Source organism: Rattus norvegicus, chromosome 10 (genome assembly GCF_021556685.1).
Source record: "Rattus norvegicus strain SHRSP/BbbUtx chromosome 10, alternate assembly SHRSP_T2T, whole genome shotgun sequence".
In the NCBI taxonomy this organism is placed as follows: Eukaryota; Metazoa; Chordata; class Mammalia; order Rodentia; family Muridae; genus Rattus; species Rattus norvegicus.
In genome coordinates, this window is record NC_141543.1 from 108626210 (window position 1) to 108637527 (window position 11318).

At 50.3% G+C, this 11318-nt stretch overlaps 1 non-coding gene and 1 pseudogene across 2 annotated transcripts; both read left to right on the plus strand.

The window, feature by feature from the left end:
• Positions 1-6716: 6716 nt before the first annotated feature.
• On the plus strand, positions 6717-10994 carry LOC100912002 (uncharacterized; annotated as a pseudogene). Its single transcript, XR_015632425.1, has 3 exons — positions 6717-6900; positions 7226-7317; positions 10929-10994. The product of XR_015632425.1 is annotated as an uncharacterized LOC100912002 (transcript).
• On the plus strand, positions 7354-7540 carry LOC134478778 (small Cajal body-specific RNA 16). Its single transcript, XR_015632482.1, has one exon.
• Positions 10995-11318: the final 324 nt, after the last annotated feature.

Genomic DNA, 11318 nt, shown 5'->3' on the forward strand with positions numbered 1-11318 from the left:
CCTTGGACGAGAAGGAAGGATGGGCAGGAGAAAAGTGTGAAGGAAGAGGAGGAGACTGGAACGGAAAGGAGGAAGAGACAGGAGAGAGAGGGAGAGAAGCCATGGCAGGACAATATGGCAGGTGACGTTAGATTCCACGCTGTGTATTTACAGGTTGTTACGAATGTTCTTAAGGGATGGATGTGTACAGGGCTTTGTATGTTTAGATGGGCAATTATATCTTATCAATTGGGCCAAAGGTTATTGTGTTGCGTGTTCTTTCATGTGTAGATTTAAGTGTAATGGAGTGTGGGGCGGCTGATCTGGGCCACCACAGAGTTGGGATGTGTGTTTCTGGCATGGAAACCTGCCTTGGGAACTGGATAGGTAGAGAGATTGCTGACGGCTCAGAGAGAGGCCTTTGGCAGTATGATATGGGATGGAGCAAAATGGGTGAGAGGCTTTGCTGCCTGAGAATTAAAATTTCCAGCAGTTATCTTGGGACACTGCAGTGCCGGACCTAGTGGGGATAAAACCTTACTTTTTTTCTTTTTTCTTTTTTTCGGAGCTGGGGACCGAACCCAGGGCCTTGCCCTTGCTAGGCAAGCGCTCTACCACTGAGCTAAATCCCCAACCCCCCTTTTTAATTTTTTATATTTTTACAACAACAACTGGGAAAGGGGATAACATATGAATGTAAATACATAAAATATCCAATTAAAAAGTCCATTAATAATGAGACAAAATAAAATATTTACAATAAAACCCCTCAACGCTCCATCATGCCCACGGTGGGGACGGGACATAAATGCCTCGCTGAAGGTGAACGGAATTGTTCCATATTCGTGTGTGAAAGAGAAGGTTTGCCAGTATAGAAATGTCAGCTCCTCTAGATGATGTAAAAAATTTTGATGCAGTTCCAATCAAAATGTCGATAGAACTCATGAAACTTGACAAGGTGGTAATAAAAAAATTCTTGAAGACGAACAAAAGGCTGAAAATAATGAAGATATCTCGAAGACACGGAATAATCAAAGAGGCCCAAGATCAGCCGCTCACAGCAGCGGTGGGTGTGGGTCTTTGTCTTTGTGGGACCTACTCTTCCACCGAGGCCTCAGTGGCAAAAAACTGGGTGGGGGGCAGGGGGTCCATACAGCCGGACAGACAGACCCCACCCTGGAGCTACATCCCTTCCCGACAACACCAACGCCTCTGAGTTGGCAGTGGTGGCCACCGCCAAATAACCCCAGAAGGAAGAACAGAACAAACTTCATACAGACATTGAAAAATCGGTGGCGTGCCTCGCCATGAAAAGAGAGTTCCAGAAGTTTCCATCAACATCGTCAGCAGAAAAAAAGTAACACCAAGGCCGTGAAGACCAAACAAGAGCCTCAGAGTCCAGTCCCTCCTCAGACGGGGTCCCAGACCCTCCTCAGACGGGCTCCCAGACCCTCCTTAGCCGGGGTCTCCACCCCACCTGAGCTTCCCTGTCCCGTTTATGTTGCTGCGATTGCCTGGGCAAAAAGCAACTTGGGAGAGAAACAGTGGATCTCAGCTCGCAGTGGCAAGTTACCGTTCCTCCCCCCGGAGGGGAAGTCGAGGCAGCAGGAGCCTGAAGCGGCTGTTACCTCACAGGCACAGTCAAGACGCTCACACAAGCGCTCAGTGCTCGGCACGCCTTCCCTACAGCCGCGAAACCCAGAGCCCCAAACCAGGGAGCCGAGCCGCCCACTTTACACTGGATCTTCTCATATCGATTAGCGTCCAGTCCAGACAACTTGTCTAGACATTGCCGCGCTGAGATTCTTCCTAGTGATTCTAGAGCATGCCAAGTTGATTAAAACTAACCATCACGGGACTGGAGAGATGGCTCAGCGGTTAAGAGCACTGGCTGCTCTTCCAGAGGTCCTGAGTTCAATTCCCAGCAACCACATGGTGGCTCCCAACCATCTGTAAAGAGATCTGATGCCCTCTTCTGGTGTGTCTGAAGACAGCTACAGTGTACTTATATATAATAAATGAGTAAATCTTTAAAAATAAATAAATAAATCTTAAAATTAACGGTCATGATGTTTTTTTTGCTTTAATTTTTTTTTCTCGGAGCTGGGGACCGAACCCAGGGCCTTGCGCTTGCTAAGCAAGCGCTCTACCACTGAGCTAAATCCCAGCTCCCGTCATGATGTTTTTAAAGAGGGTTGGGATAAATTTTGAGAGCATTAGATCAATGGGGGTCAGTATCTTGGGCCCCTGAAAAAAAAAAACAAAAAAACAAAACAAAAAACAAAACAAAACAAAAAAAAAAAAAACCGAACAGCCTATGAACTAGAATCAAACATGTGATACGTTCCAGAGGACTTCTCTCATCAGGGCCAGCAGGGAGCAGAGGATGTCAGTAAGTCTTTGCCCTGTTAAACTTCCCCTAGTGAGGGGCTGGAGAGATGGCTCAGTGGTTAAGAACACCCGACTGTTCTTCCAGAGGTCATGAGTTCAATTCCCAGCAACCACATGGTGGCTCACAACCATCTGTAAAGAGATCTGATGCCCTCTTCTGGTGTATCTGAAGACAGCTACAGTGTACTTATATATAATAAAATAAATCTTTAAAAAAAAAAAAAAAAAAAAAACTTCCCCTAGTGAGGATCCACCTCCCTTAATTTCCAGAACCTCCTAAAATCATACCACCAGCTGGAGACCTGTAGTTATTTTAAAGATGTTGAACCTTTTATCCCGCACTAGTGCTGGCACGGTAGGGCCACATGGCAACGCGAGGTACCTTTATCTCAGTGCAGCCGGTTCCAGCGAGTCACCATTCCACGCTGGCGCCCCTGGTACTCTCTGACCCTGGTGGTCCTGGTGGTCGCTCCCTGGTGTTAGCTCTGACACCATAGGGCCATATGGAACTAACAATTCGTTTCAGAGGCTCCACGTTGTTACTCCAAGTACTCTCTGACCCAGAGCCATTCTGGGTACGATCTGCGAGCCATTCCAGCGTGGCACCTTGCCACACTGCTCCCTAAGTTAGTTCTGACACAGGACGGTCACCTGGAACGAACCTAAAATCAGGGCTCTAGAAGTCCAGCAGTAGCTGGCTTATCACAGCTCCCTGCCACGGGCTCTGCCCACACTCGCAGCAACCACCCCTGGTAGTTAAGGTATAAACTCCCAACCACCTGCTGAAATCAGGCTCAATCAATCAGATTTATAGGTTAAATTCTCAATCCATAATACATCCCCACAATAAACTCACAACCAATTGATAAGGATATGAACCACCCAGCTAGATAAGAAAAATTGACCTACAGAAATCCATCGCTTAAGAAATATTCATAACAACCTGTATCCATGTAGAGATACACGGCGAGGATTGTCTGCATCCATGCTGCCTCTCCTCCTTTCTGCCTCTCCCTCTCTCTTTTTTTTTTTTTTTTTTTTTTTTTTTTGGTTCTTTTTTTTCGGAGCTGGGGACCGAACCCAGGGCCTTGCGCTTCCTAGGCAAGCGCTCTACCACTGAGCCAAATCCCCAACCCCTCTCCCTCTCTTTCTAAAACTATGTTCCCGCCTACCCTTCCTTCTCGTCCAATGAATGACAGGCCTCGTTTTATCTTGCATCCACCTCCGCCTGCATAACGACATCAACCTACAGAGACCAAACACTGAAAACACAAATCTGTGTGGGACACACTTCATATTCAAGACATAAAAATGGGAACAAACCCAGACACCTCCCCCACTTCCTTCAAAAGCCCCTGCTTACACAGGGACATCCCAGGAGACGGCAGCTCTGGGCACCAGGGAGTTGAACCCAGGACTTCAAATCTATTAGGTGAGTATTGTATACTAAGCTGCATTGCTTTTGCTACAGGGCCTCCCTAAGTTGCAAGGGTTGTCCTTCAACTTGCCGTCCTCCTGCCTCAGACTTCCAAGTGCCTGGGATTATAGGTGTGTGCGCCCCATGCCTAGCGGAGGGCATCTGCATGGTGTGTGTATACATGTGCATGGGTATTCATATGTTTGTATGCACATGCTTGTGGAGGCCCAAGGCAAGCATGGGGGCCTGAGTTCAGATCCCTAAAGAGATGGGGGGATGTGGAGCGTGAAGAGACACCATGACCAAGGCAACTTATTGTTGTTTGTTGTTGTTGCTGCTGTTGTGTTTTTTTTTAAAGATTTATTAGTTTATTTATATATGAGTACACTACAGCTGACCACCAGAACACACCAGAAGAGGGCATCAGATCCCATGACAGATGGTTGTGAGCCACCATGTAGTTGCCAGGATTTGAACTCAGGACCTTTGGAAGGGCAGTCAGTGCTCTTAACCACTGAGCCATCTCTCCAGCCCCCACAAAGGCGACTTGTAAAAGAAAGCGTTTAACTGGGGGGTTGCTTACAAATTCTGAGTCCATGACCGTCACGGTGGGGAATATGGAGGCTGACAGACAGGTATGGCGCAAGAGCAGTAGCTGAGAGTTTATATATGCTCTGCAAGATAGAGACAGAGAGAGAACAAGGGATTGGGCCTGTTGTGAGCTTCTGAAACTTCGAAGCCCAACCCCAGTGACACACTTCCTCCAACAAGGCCACACCTCCTCCAACAAGGCCACACCTCCTCCAAGTAGGCCACACCCCTCCAACAAGACCACACCCCTCCAACAAGGCCACACCTCCTAATTCTTCCTAATCAGTTCCACTGACTTGGAACTAAACATTCCAATATAGTCTAAGGGGGCCATTCTGCATCTGCAGCAGAGACCCGTACACCTGCAGCGCCCCCTTCTGGAAATAGGAACCCATTTTTGCAGTGATTAGCCTTGTGCACGAGGCAAACCACCAGACTAAAGCCCTCGAAAGCCCGTGTAAACTCTACAGTCCAACCACTGCTTATGGGCTCACCTGGGCAGCTCCTCAGATCTAGAGGAGAGACTCCCCCATCTTACGACTGGCCTTCATGTCTCCATCAACGTATTTAAAATCTGGTATTTATTTTTAAATTTTGTATGTATATGAATGTCTTGCGTGCATGCATGTCTATGTGCCATGTGCATGCCTGGTGCCCAGAGAGACCAGGACAGGGCGCCAGATCCCCTGAGATTGGACTTTAAGAAGATGCTGGGCTGCCGTATGCGTTCCCAGAACTGAAGCCAGGTCGTCTGGAAGAACAGCCAGTGCTCTTGAACTGTTTCTGCCTATCTAAGCTGGCAAAGTCCACAACTCTTCCTTCTCACACACCTCCCGTGGGCTATTTAACCCATTTCAGGGAGATGTGGTGGGCTGGGTTTGGGGTTGGTTTTCTTTTGTTGTTGTTGTTTTTTGTTTTTTTTTCTAGTGGGACTGAAGCGGGTCACAGGCTAGGACTGGGATCTGGTCCTTGTCTGACCTCACCGACCGGCGGCGGGCTGCACTACTCAGAGACGCCACGAGGCGGCGCTCGGGGCTGTGGAATGCACTTCTTGTTCCGCGGCTTTCTCTGCTTCTTTTTTTTTTTTTTTTTTTTTTAGTATTTTTTTAGAATTATTTATTTTATGTATATGAGTACACTGTAGCTGTCTTCAGACACACCAGAAGAGGGCGTCGGATCCCATTACAGATGGTTGTGAGCCACCATGTGGTTGCTGGGATTTGAACTCAGGACCTCTGGAAGAGCAGTCAGTGCTCTTAACCTCTGAGCCATCTCTCCAGCCCCCGCTTTCTCTGCTTCTTGCTGCCTGGCCTTGCTCACCTTGGGACTGTCCCTCTCTGGCTCCACGTGGCAAACAGTTCAGCAGGTCCCTGTGGGACCAGAGGGTACTGAAAATAAAGTGTGCGTGCCTCACCTTCCCTTTACCCCGCCTCTCTATCTGACCTGTAGATGAACTTGAATCCAGTTAGAAGGAGACACTATAAAATGCCCCAGCTACAGGGGTAATTGCTTTTTCTAGGGAGATGACACCACCATATTTACTCAGTGACAGACCAAAGTAACAATAACACCAAAGTCCACCCAGATGAAGCGGTGAGTTTTCTGGGGTTACTCAGAGGAGCACAGACAACCTGAAGGTGCCCACATCTCTAAAAGCCCAGACCAGCAGGAGTGACAACTCAGGAAAGCTGGAAACTGGAGCTCTGTGGCTAGCTCCACGGGCGGGGCCTTGTGAATCAGGAAAGTTTCAGGATTTTTTTTTTTTTTTTTTTTTTTTGAGACTTGTGACTTATTTTCCGAGTCTTAAGGACCTGCCCTATCGCAGTTTCTCAAGTTTCCTTCCTGGATGGGATGTTTCAGAGGAAATTACTACACAGCATTGACTTAGTCCTGGGATAAAGGATCAAAAATGTCGTGGAATTTCCTATTCGGACCCTGAGATACCTTGGGATGACTGAAACCTGGGACTGCCTGCAGGACTTGGATACCACTTTGGAGTTTGGAGGTCTTAGCCCAGAGATGCCACATCACAGACCCTAACCCTTTGCTGAACTACTGTGTGACATCCCCCAGGAGTTCTCTGTTGAAGGTTTGATTCCGGGTGCAACTTTGGGGAACCATTGGGTCAAGAGGATGGTGACTTCAACGACGGATCAGTTGATCCCACCAATGGGCCCATACTGCGTTGGAAGGTCACAGGTTTATACAGCAGGACCGGCTGGGTTTCAACTGCCTTTGCAACAACTTGGCTGGATGGACTCAAAGTCACTTGACCCCTCTGGAAGCTCAGCTTTTTGGTCTGTACCAATGGCCCAACGTCCTGCACAGGGCTGCGTGATTGGTAAAGAGACAGGGGCCAGCTCCTTGCGCTCAGGGAAGTCCCTCCCGCTTGCGCCCCTGTACACGAGGTCCCACAGCTCAGGGAAACTCTGGCCGCTCTAACCGCGTCTAGAACGCGGCCCCTTTAAGGCCGCCCTGGATGGCCCAAAGCCTAGAGCGACCTTCTAGCGGCCGTCTCGATGGTAAGTTTTCACTTCCGGCCGGAAATGCGTTTGCGGAGCTGTTTCCGCCGGGGAGAAGAACTCGCGTGCTTCGTACAGAGTGGAATGTAGACTGTGAGAGGGCCGTGGATACTTCAGAAGGCGCTCGTGGGATTTGGAAGCCACTCCCGGGGCTCCCACGGGAGGAAGCTGACCCGGGGCCCGCAAACGGCCGCGGGATGGGCGGGGGTTGTAGGAGGTCTCTGCCCCGGCCTCATCACCGGCGGTGCACAGGCTTCTTTAGCTCTTCGGGGGTGCACGAGGTCATCCGCTTAAATTGAGTTATATTTTTTTCCACCCAGAAAATGAAATACACAATCCCCAGCGACTGGACGAAAGCACGCAGTAACTCCTTTCTTCCGAGGAGAGTTTCAAGTGACTTCAGCTTGGGTGACCCAGGTATGTCAGACCTGGAGGTACAGTGTCCTGAGGTGGACGGTCTGGGGAAAGGCTCCTGTGTGGTTGACCCTGCCCTAGGTGGGTGCAGCCCTGTACCAGACAGCCCGACCTTGACCTAAAGTAAATTCCCGGAGGAGCATCCTCCCCGGGGTTTGAATTTGCAGTAACAGGTGTGAGCATCTTAGCAGCAGTTTGGTGGTCATGTATGATACTGCAAACAGGATTGTGTCCTTCAAAAATAAGTATTTGTCCCGTTACTCCTCGATATAGATTTTTTTTTATTTACAAAAAGACTTTATTTCATGTGTGTGAACGTTTGCCTGGTACCCCCAGGGTCACAAGAGGATACCAGATTCCTTGGAAGTGGTGATAGAGAGGGTATAGAGGGTTGTCAGCCCCGCTGTGGATGCTGGGAACTGAACCCAGGTCCTGTCTATAAAGAGCAAGTGTTCTTCACTGCTGAACCATCTCTCCAGCAACTGTACCACCCCTCTTTAAGATAGGGTCTCACGGGGTTGGGGATTTAGCTCAGTGGTAGAGCGCTTGCCTAGCTAGCGCAAGGCCCTGGGTTCAGTCCCCAGTTCTGAAAAAAAAAAAAAGATAGGGTCTCACTTAGTCCAGGCTGCCCTTTAGTTATTAAGTAGCTGAGGGTGGCCTTTGAACTTCTAGTTCTCCTTCTTCTATCTCTGGACTGGTGGATGAAGGGCATCCTGGGCCACCCCTAGTTTATATGATGCCGGGGCTGAAGCTCATGGCTGGGAAAGTGTCTGCCCAATGGGTATCTGCCCCGCCCACGTGGAGCTAAACAAAGATGGGCACACCTTTGTGGTTTCAGACATCGCTGGATGAGGCAACAGTACTACCCAAACAAACTCTCTCGGCAGAAAAAGTTCCCCGTGACCCACCTGAGCAGCCGTGGGCCCCACTAGCCTGCCTTTGCAGTGTGGTTGAGGGACTAGAATTTGTATTTTAAGTAGCTACAGGGAGCCACCAATGACCATTTTGGAGGTCCTGGGTCTGCGCACTTCAGAAAGAACCGTGACAGGAACCTGCCATGGTTCATGCGTGTCAGGTGCTCCTCCCTGGGGGTGGGGGTGGGGGCACATGGGCCGGGCTGGAGTGTGGCTCAGTGATAGAGTATGTGCTGTAGTATGTCTGAGAAGTCCTGCTTATTAGGGAGTTAGTGCCTGTCCAAGTAGACATCACCAAGTAATATAGGGTAGCGGGAAGGAGACACACACACAGACTGCTACAGTCCTGCGAGGGATGTGCAGATGGGGCAGGGACGCAGGCATGCTAGAGTGGAGCAAGCGTGGCTGGAGGGGACCCAGGGAGGAAGGTCAAATAGGAATGAATTCCAAGTGGTGCTGAGCTGCAGAGTCCTCGGCCACCAGAGGCCTAGCTGCTTCATCTGTTGACCTACAGGAAGTCACTGACCTGGCTAGGTGGCCAGTCCTTAGTACCAGCAGTTTCTGTAGAGAGAGACTGGGCACCTCACACACCCACCTGGGGGCATGGTTTGTGGGCTGGTGTTTTTAACTAAATACTGAGATTTGCGGTTTAATGAGGATTGGTGGTGTATGCCCTCTTTTCTCAGGTCATTTGACTGGAAGATTGGTCCGTGTGCACTGGATGTGAATCTGGCCCTACTGCGTGTACCCGGACCTGTTGGGTTTGACTCTTGATTTGCTTCTTTGGGTGTTGACTGGCTGAGGACTGCTGTGTGTGGTGGCTGCAAATAAATGGAGCTTGACCTCTCTCTGTTCTCATTGTTTGATAGTGTCTCCCTCACTGTGCAGCCCTGGCTGGCCTGGAACCCAGACCCACCTGCATCTGCCTCCTGAGTACTGGGGTGACAGGTGTGCATCACCACACCCAGCCTCTTCATGCTCCTGGTGTTCCCTGTGCTTGCTGCTGTGGCAAGCGTGGGTTTGTATGGCCAACGAATGTTAAATGACCCCGCTCCCAGGTTTTGGGGGCACAAAGCACACAGCTATCCAAAGATTTCTTTAGGGAGTGTAGGGACTAGGGGCACAGTGTCCTCAAGGAAATTGAGTTGCAAGAGGTGTCTGGATGGGAGATGTCCAGGGCCTCTGGGATCCCACAGCCTTCTGGGCTTCCCTAGCACTCGTGAATAGGAATTACCGGGCAGAGAGTGCCTGTCCTGGGATCTGGACGCCTGTGTGCACTGAGGTTACTGAAGCTGGTTCTGCCTCTGCGCTTCTTAAGTCCCAGCATCAGGAGGCAGAAGCAGGCAGGTCTACAAAGCAAGTTCTAGGACAGTCTGGTAACAAACCCTGTCTTGGGAAGGGAGAAAAACAAGAATTCTATTTTATGTGTATGCCCGAATGTAGTTCTGGGTCTTTGGAGACATTGAATCCCCTCAAGCTGGAGTTACAGATGGTTGTGAGGGTCCACATGGGTACTGGGAATAGAACCGTGGTCCCCTTGCAAGAGCAGTCAGTGTGCTTAACCGGTGAGGCATCACTCCAGGCCCAGCTGATGTGCCTCTTAAACCCACAGGAGCCCTTTCTTGCTGACTAACCTTGCGGTTAGGTGTCAGGGGCTGTATTTCCCGTAGGGCTGAGCAGCTGCCTCTCCTAAGAGCCTTAGAGTTAGAGCTGCCTGGGGGTGGGTATGGGGTCACCCTTTGTGCTACCTCTGTTGTATATCCTTGGTCCCTCTGGCCCCATGTCCTCAGCAGGAGCAGACGTAACACGGTCCCTACCTCTGCTCAGTTGCTCGAACACCGAGGGAACCTTGTCTCAGATCCAGTACACTGCTGGCATGGAGTGTTTGGTTCACAAGAACAGGCTTAGCTACCGTACTGTGCATGGGTCATTTGCAGTAGTTGGGAGACTGACTTGGACTCTGACCTTGCTGTGCCAGGGGCCAGCCCCCTTGGCTTACATCATGTCACTCTGACTCACTGGGCCACTGTGGTCTCACCATCCCGTTATCCAGCTGACAACTCCTGGAGGGCTTGCCCACTGTCTGCAGGGCTGTCATTTCAATCCTGTGATGTAAGTCCTTCGTGGTTCGCAACCACTGACCATAATCCGAAGCACTCAAAGCTACGGCAGAGGCACCATGCAAGTTCCCAGTGTACAGGAGCCGTTTAAGCCATGACCCAGGGAGAGCTCATTGTGGAGGCAGAAGCTCGTGGGTTTTCCTCTGGGGCTTCAGGTCCTGTGGTCTTAGGCACGTCACCTCCCCCTCTGCACCCGGAGTGCCTTCCTAACAGTGAACGTCACGGTGATGGCTCCTCAGGTAAAGTGGGTGCATCCCATGGAAGGAGCTTGGTGCCTCGGAGGCAGGAGGGAAGCTGCAATAGCTTCAGGCTCCTGGCATCGCTTCACATTCGGGCCTCACGAAGTCGGTACTATGGTCCACGTGCTGTCTCCAGAAAAAGACTGTGCTGCCTAAATTAAGGTGTCAAGATGCAGTGTACACCGGGAAAAAATAGCTGGTACTAATCTTTGTGGAGTAGACTGTTTTGGTGGCTGTCCCTGACTCATCCTGGTGTGGGGTGTTTCTCCTGCCCACAGAATGCAGTGTCTTCATGGTGGCTCCAGTCTGCCCCTCAGTCAACCCTGGCCTCCCGTCCGCAGGTCCTTGGGACCAGTGTGGTCCAGTTTAACAGTTTTCTGGGCCCCTCTGAGCGCATGTCTGGTTAACAGCAAGCAGGAAGTAGCTGGGGTAGAAGAAGGTACTTAGAGCCCATGGCTCTTCAGTCAGTCCAAGGAGAGCACTGGAGGGACCAAGAGTTCACTGCTTGGTCTGTGAGACAGGAATGACTTGGAACGTACTGTGTAGGCCAGGCTAGACACAAACAACCCCCAATCCTGCGTCAGCTTCCCAAGTACTGGGATTATTTAAAACAGTATGCTAGGGCTGGAGAGATGGCTCAGTGGTTAAGAGCCCCCTGACTGCTCTTCCAGAGGTCCTGAGTTCAATTCCTAGCAACCACATGGTGGCTCACAACCATCTGTAATGGGATC